The 7,352-nt window shown below is 44.9% G+C and overlaps 1 protein-coding gene and 1 long non-coding RNA gene across 2 annotated transcripts in view; both read left to right on the top strand.

Annotated features, from left to right (window-relative positions):
* LOC114009605 (uncharacterized) overlaps window positions 1–1,270 on the top strand; it is a 2,764-nt gene extending 1,494 nt beyond the window's left edge. Inside the window, exon 2 of the long non-coding RNA XR_003550989.1 lies at window positions 855–1,270. This is a non-coding gene — a long non-coding RNA (uncharacterized LOC114009605). The remainder of the gene's footprint in view (window positions 1–854) is intronic.
* Window positions 1–7,352, top strand: part of CSMD2 (CUB and Sushi multiple domains 2) — a 565,338-nt gene that overhangs the window by 196,355 nt on the left and 361,631 nt on the right.

The raw sequence follows: 7,352 nt of genomic DNA on the forward strand, positions 1-7,352 counted from the left end.
ACCCGTTCTGGCCCATTCACGGTCAGAGCAGGGCGTCGTCGTTGCTACACCCGTGCTGTTATGCTCAGAACAGGCCATTAATCACTTCTAATGGGACAACACGACGCCCTTCGCAGACCTGCCTGCTCTCGTTCCCACCTGCAGGCGGGCACTTACCTCTGCAGGTGCTAGGACCCGGGGACGTCGAGCCCCCACTTTCTGCTTCCAAATCATCAACCACCCTCTGCGGGAATCGCCACACCCCCCCGCCCCGGGGGGGGGGGGGGGGGGGGAGGGAAAGGGCAGTTATTTTACTGAATTGGTTTCCAGCTAAAAGAAAACAGACCTTAAAAAGAATAGAAGTATTTTGATTTTTTATCTCCCCAGTAAATGGAAGGCATGGTCATTAAAAAAAATTTAGAAAATAGAGAAAAGCTAGATAAATCAGCTCTCACACATGGATGTTCCGATGCATTTCCTTTCATTTTCTCTAGGCATAGTTTTGTTTCCAATTTAAAGGGCTGTATTTATAGAGTGTGTATATTTGTGTGTCAGTTATACATGCATGCGGGTATATATATATATATATTTTTTTTTTCTGTTATTCACAAAACCAATTCACGCTTGTTGTGAAAAATTCGAAATGCACTCAAGGGTACAGAAAAAAATGTTAAAGTCTTCTGTTTGTCAACCCTACCCTAATTCTACTGTCCTCCCCAGAGACAAACATTAGCAGCTGGAATATCGCCTTGTAGACGTGTATTCCTGTGCGTTTAGATACACGCACGCTTATACGATAAGGGTCGAACATAGTTTATTCTATAGCTTATTTCTATTCTCTTCAATATATACATTTGATCATTTTTCAATTTCAGGATGTGCCAGAGGACTTCACAAAGTTCGTGGAAATTTCAATTAAAGTACAAGTTTATTTTGGTGCAAAACATTTGGAAATCCATAAACTTGTTGCGATCTCCTCAGGTATCTGCATTTTTTTACAGTCGCCTCGTATTGCAGTTCTTCACTATTTTAAAACAGAACTACATACAGTTCTCAGCACCATGACTGTGTCCCTATGCACGCCGGATCATTTGTAGGGTGTCTTTCTCACAGTGGAATTTCTGGGTCAAAGTATGCATTATTTTAATATTTGGATTCTTCCAAAATGTCCTCCTAAAGAGGCCCCGTGCCGCTTTAATGTCTCCAGCAGTCACGGACCAAGCTTGATACTTCCCGACGTCTTTCCCAAATTAAAGTTGTATTTTTTTCCATTTTTGATTAAAAAAACACAGCTCATTCTTCTTCTAATTTTTTTCCTTCAGTAAGCAGCATGGTTAATCGTCTCTTCATGTGTTACGGCCATTTCGATTTTACCCCCTGGACTGTGTATATTCTTTATCCATTTTCTATTGGGTTATGTATTTTCCCTGTTGATTTATAAAACCGCTTTGTGTATTTTGAATACTAATATTAGTTCTAAAAAGGCTTTATCCATCAGCAACTTGTTTTTTTAGCCTTGTTTTATTCTCTCAAAGAAGGAGACATTTAAAATTTTTATGAGATCAAATCAGTTGATGTTCACATTTGATCACATAATAAAACTCCTGAATTCCATATGTTGGCTGGCAACATCTCCCTACTTGGAGAATATTGAAATAGCCTTCTCTAGTTCTCCTAGAACCCTCAGAGTCTCATTTTTCTCTTAGCATTTTTGTTGGTTAGTGTGTTTTGTTTGGATTTAGATTTTGTCATAAGTCATGTGTGCTCTCTGGAAAGTCACAGAGGGAGAAATAGAAAGACAGGAAAAGTGAGAAATCACCGCCCCCGTCCCAGAGGAGGGCCACGCCACAGTCCCTTCTCCATTCTCCTCTTGGAATTTTGGGCATGCACACATGCACCTGGTGTGTTTTTTAAGCTACCTGGTCCGGGACTGGAACCGCTGAGTCAACCATGTGGGATCCAGTGCCTTAACAGCCATGCCATTCACTGGCCCCATTCCTAGTTTTTTAATCTGAATTATATTTTTATGTAGGTGCAAGTTACAAATTGAGTCATTTTTAGTTCCTAGTGAATAATGAATTCTGTCATTTATGTAGGTGCAAGTTACAAATTGAGTCATATTTTAGTTCCTAGTGAATAATGAATTATCTCTAAAGTTGTGGTGCAAGTTACAAATTGAGTCATTTTTAGTTCCTAGTGAACAATTAATTCTCTCTAAAGCTGTTTTTTTCTGATGTGAAGATACCCTTTTATCATAAACTAAGATCACATCTTTCTGTGATTCTGTCCTGACTTTGTGTTCTATTTAATTTATTATGTTATTCTATTTCTCTGTCATAATCGTATTATTTGAACTTCGCTATAGTTAGTACAAATTGAGTCATTTTTAGTTCCTAGTGAACAATTAATTCTCTCTAAAGCTGTTTTTTTCTGATGTGAAGATACCCTTTTATCATAAACTAAGATCACATCTTTCTGTGATTCTGTCCTGACTTTGTGTTCTATTTAATTTATTATGTTATTCTATTTCTCTGTCATAATCGTATTATTTGAACTTCGCTATAGTTAGTAATTTTTGTTTCCAGTGAGAAAAGATGCCCCTCATTATCATCATATTTAAAACAATTTATTGGTAATACTTCTGTATTACTTTTCCAGAAGAATTTCCGAATGCATTTTTCAGATTTCCCCAAAGAAGTTCCATTGTAATTTTTGTTGTAATTCCACTATATTTGTAGATTAACTCCAAGAGAACTGACATTTTACAACAGTGGATCTTCCTGTCCAGGACCATGGTATGCCTGTCATTTTCAGGTCTTTTTTATGATCGTTAATAAAATTTTATAGTTTTCATCATGTAGGCCTCATAAATTCGTTAGGTTTATTCCTAGGTATGTTTATGGCTTTGCTTGTTATTATAAATAGGATCGTTTTGTCATTACATTTTCTAATTGTTTATTGCTGGTAACTAAGAGAGCTGCAATTTTTGCACGTTTCCTTCTTAACCAGCCATCTCGGTGAACTTCCCTCAAACTAACAAAGAAAAATGCTGAAGTGGATTATTTTAGTGTTTCTCGGCTAGACAATTACATTAGCCATGAATTCCTGTCATTGTGTTTCTTCCTTTGTCAACTGCATACTTTTCTTGAGTAGGGAGGGAATTTTTCCTATCCAGGATCTCTGTATTAAGGAGGAATGACAGGTTTGACAGCTCTGGGATTTCTGCATACGAGGGGCTTAAAGGCAAATATAAACTCTGTATTAGTAAAATATATGCGTTACTGGATTCTGTGTTACAGATCAATAAAAACAGAGAATTTTAGTCCCACCTTGTACAAAATTAAGAAATCATTTATTGTCCATATTGAATAGTCGTTTTTTAAACTCTGGAGTGATTTGGAAGGGGCTGATGAAGACTAGAGAAGGAACAGCCAAAATGAAAACCTCAGTAGCTCCACAACACCGTCACTGGGTGATACTGAGCCAGAAAAGTGGCGAGTTTTTCTATGCAAAAAATGCGTCAAGACTTTTCCAGCGACCCAATACTGTGCTGGCGTTTATGTTCTGGCTCTGGCACGTGTAACGTGAGCTTTGTCTCTGTTATGTGGACCTTTCTATTATGTGGTTAAGTCACCATCTTCACCATCTCTCTCTCTCTGGACGTTGAGACTGTGTCTAGTTGCTCGTGTTATAAATGTGGCTGTGGAGAACCTTTCGGTGTGTAAAGCTTTTCTTCCCCCCTGAATTTATGATTATTTCTCTAGGAGTGATTCCCAGAATGAATATTTTTTAAGACTCTTGATTCTTATTGCCAAATTGCTTTCTAAAAGCATTCGATCATTTTCCACTGCCACGGGCAGTGTGTGAATGTCTGAAGAAATGGGACTTTTAAAATTAAACATTATGAAATATGTCATGCAGCAGAGAGAATGGACTCTGGAGTCAGGCAGTCGAGTTTGAGTTCTGGCTCCTCCCCCGAAGAACTGGGTCATATTTTAAAAAGAAAGAAGGAAAGACCCTGCGCCGCAGTTTCCCTGGAAGGTGTGACGCGCTGTCCCGCTGTCACGGTGAAGGCCGAGTGGGAACTGAGTGACGGTTCTGCGCGCTGCTTTCAGCACGAAGTAGCTAGAACCAAATGGAGTCCCTTCTCTTATTTGGACTATTTTCGGAGGTTTTTAATCCTCTAACCAGCTTTGGAGACTTCCCCCGAAAGACACTGCAATTAGGAATGACTTCCGTGCCCCAGCTGAGGCCCGACTGCCAAGGGAAACCCTTCCCTGCACCTGGCTACTGGCCCCAGCTGTAAGCTCTGAGATCTGTCGTGGGGAAGCATTTTTCACGGGTTACCCACCGCACCTGTTCAGGGCACCCAGGAACCCTGGACCAGACCTCTGCTCTGGGCCAGAGAAGAGGGGAAGGCAGCCTGAGCGCAGCAGCTACGGGCATCCAGTGGGGTCGTCATGTGGGTGTCTCCCAGAGCTGGGCAGTGGCCATCTGCTCCCAGCTCCCAGTTGCCAGGTCCCACCGGTTCCACCTCCTAAACACCTTTCTGTTTTACCCATTCTCAGCAACACGGGTGCTCTTCACCTCGTTCACGTGCTGAACCAGCCTCCTGCCGGACTCGAGTTCCTCCCGCCGTCCAGCTTCTGTTTCAGCTTGGTGTGACCCTTCTAAATGCCCAAGTCTGGCCTTGCCATTGCCCTGCATAAAGCTTCTGATGGCCCCTTCACCCTGGGGGAGAGTCCCAACCCTTAGCTTGCATCCCGGGCCCTCCGGATGGCTATCGCTTCTAAGCTGTGCACTTGCTCACACATTCATTTATTCAGTAGGTATTTAGGAGGTACCACCGGCCAGGCAAGGGATCCAGTTACAATGATGGACTGAGCACCCCAATCCAAACATCTAAACCCCAAATGCTCCAAAATCAGACACTTTTTGAGCACCGACATGATGTCAACAGGCAGCAAATTAACACACCCAGCCTCATGTGACAGGTTGTAGTCACAATACTGCAGTACAGAAATGTTTATAAAGTCACCTTCAGGGCCAGCAGGTGGCTTGGTGGTTAGGGTGCCAACCATGGTTCAAGTCCTAGACCTTGCAGCTTGAAAAGTGCACCGGGTTCCTGTGTGTGTGTGCGCCTCAAGTCCCAAGAGGAGAATGGAGAAGGGATTGCAATATGGCCAGCCCCCCGACCAGGGTTGGGGTTGGGTGTGATTTCTCACTTTCCCTCTCTCTGTCTCTCTCCAGGAAGTGTATATACCCTATGGCAAAAAAAGGTCTGTACATATCAGGTGGACATGAATTATGAACGCATTTCATGTTTAGACTTGGGTCCCAGCCCGAGATAGTTCATTATGTATGTGCAGAGATTCTAAAACCCCACATCTGGAGCATTTCTGGATAAGAGGTAATCAACCTATAAGATTTGTTTCAAAGTAACCAATCCAGAATAAGAATTGTATCAGCTCACACTTTCTGAATTCTTTCCAGACACTGTGCTAAGCACTTTATTTGCACAATTTCTCATAGCCCTTGCAATAATCGTATCAGGCAGGTAATGTTTTCAGTCCCCTTTTATAGATGAGAAAACTGAGGCTGAGGATGTTAAGATAGCCTGCTCAAGGTGACTCAGCCGGGAACTCATAGAGCCCCTGCGCTCCGCCGGCCCCAGTCCCAGTTTCTCTCACGTGTCATGCCTACAGACACCTGTCAGTCTGAACCGGTGCTGTCTTTCTCCGTGCACGTATCTTGTAAGAAATACGGGCACAGAGTCCACAGTGCTCATTAGCAACATTTCAAAACTTGCCACTGACCATGGACTAGCACAAGAACACGGCCAAGTCTTTGGGGTTCTCCAAGCTGACCCAGGGTCTTCCAGATAGCTATCACCTTGAACCCCGTTTTCCAGCACCCAGTTTCTGTCCTCGTGTGGTATCTCATGCCTGACTTGGTAAAGATGCCCAGGAGGGGCCTCTGCCTTCTCCTCTGGACTTGGCACAGCAGCCCCTGTAGGGTGCGCAGTGGCCCCTCCATGTCTGCACTGAATTAAATTGGATTGAACCGAACCAAATTGAATTCAGAGCAGATTCTCTCCAGCAGTGGCTGGGATTTACGTCCATTGTTGTCCTAATCACCCCGTGGTAGATAACATTGCCTCCTCCGAAAGCGGTAAGCCGGGTTGAGCACTTCAGGTTTCCAGCCCAGTATCACCTCAGGGTTTCTATCCAGGAAGGGTGGCTCGTTCTGCAGAGGCCAGCTCACGGGTGTGGTCTCTGATGTCGTTTTCTGATGTTTCGGAAATCAGTCTGGGCTTCAGCATCCTCAGTGCTGCCCAGACGGCGCACGACCTTGAATATGGAGCTCCTGCTGTACACCACGCATAACAAGAGCACACGGGTTTGGACAATAATATAACCGTTCTTCATTCTCTGTCTCCCCATCCATGCTGACCCAGACAGTGAGGTGTCACAGAGGCAGCAGCTATAAGAAAGGCTGACCGTGTGGTGCAGTGGTAACTCAGTGCTCCTGGAAACTGGGGCCACGTGGGAAGGCCCCAGTTCATGTCCTGAAGTCGCTGTGTACACACCAGGCGGGGTGCTGCGCATCCTGTGATCCTGGCTGGCGGAGGCGGGTGTGAATCGTGGATGAGAACCTGCGGGGATGTCACTCTTTCTCTATCTTGCAGGAAATAAGTAGGTAGACTTTATGAAACTAAATTGGAAAAAGGTAAGCACAGAGCAGAGGCAGACGTCCGAGAGCGTGATCTTCAGGGCCCTGGAAGAAGGCAGCTCTCAGGTTTCCACACGTGGGAAGGTAGCTGAAGGATGTGGGAAATGCAGATGGGATGGGGCTGCCCAGGTAGACGGAGGCCCGGTTTCACAGTTTACCAGGGAGCCGCTGAAGGGTTCGGAAGAAACACGGGATGGACCTTGCATGTGCGGGCACTCTGGTTGCTGCTGCAGCACAGGGTGGAGAGCCGGATGCCGGCACAGACTCTGCTCCTGCCGCAGTCGCCAGGGGAGAGGTGGGGCGGCCTGTTCTAACACAGACTCAGTGGGGCTGAAGGGGGTGGGGATTTAAGAGACTCAACCTCAATATAGCGTCATCTGGCTAGGATCCAACAAACCTGAGGGGCAGAGGAGGACAGGAATGAACTGGCTGCCAGCTCTGAGTGTGAATGACTGGTAGGTGGGAGGGCAGGAGGTGGCAAGGGGAAGGTGGGCGTGTTAAGTTTCAGATGCCGTGGGACACCTGCGCTGGATGGATCTAGACATGAGGGAGGGTGGGGGACCAAAACAGATGTTTGTGAGCCCTCAGTTTAAAATTGGGTGAAAGGAGAAGGCTGAGAACTGGGAGACCACAGGGAAAGA

The sequence above is a fragment of the Tupaia chinensis genome, unplaced genomic scaffold (assembly GCF_000334495.1).
Source record: "Tupaia chinensis unplaced genomic scaffold, TupChi_1.0 Scaffold000573_1, whole genome shotgun sequence".
Taxonomy (NCBI): Eukaryota; Metazoa; Chordata; class Mammalia; order Scandentia; family Tupaiidae; genus Tupaia; species Tupaia belangeri.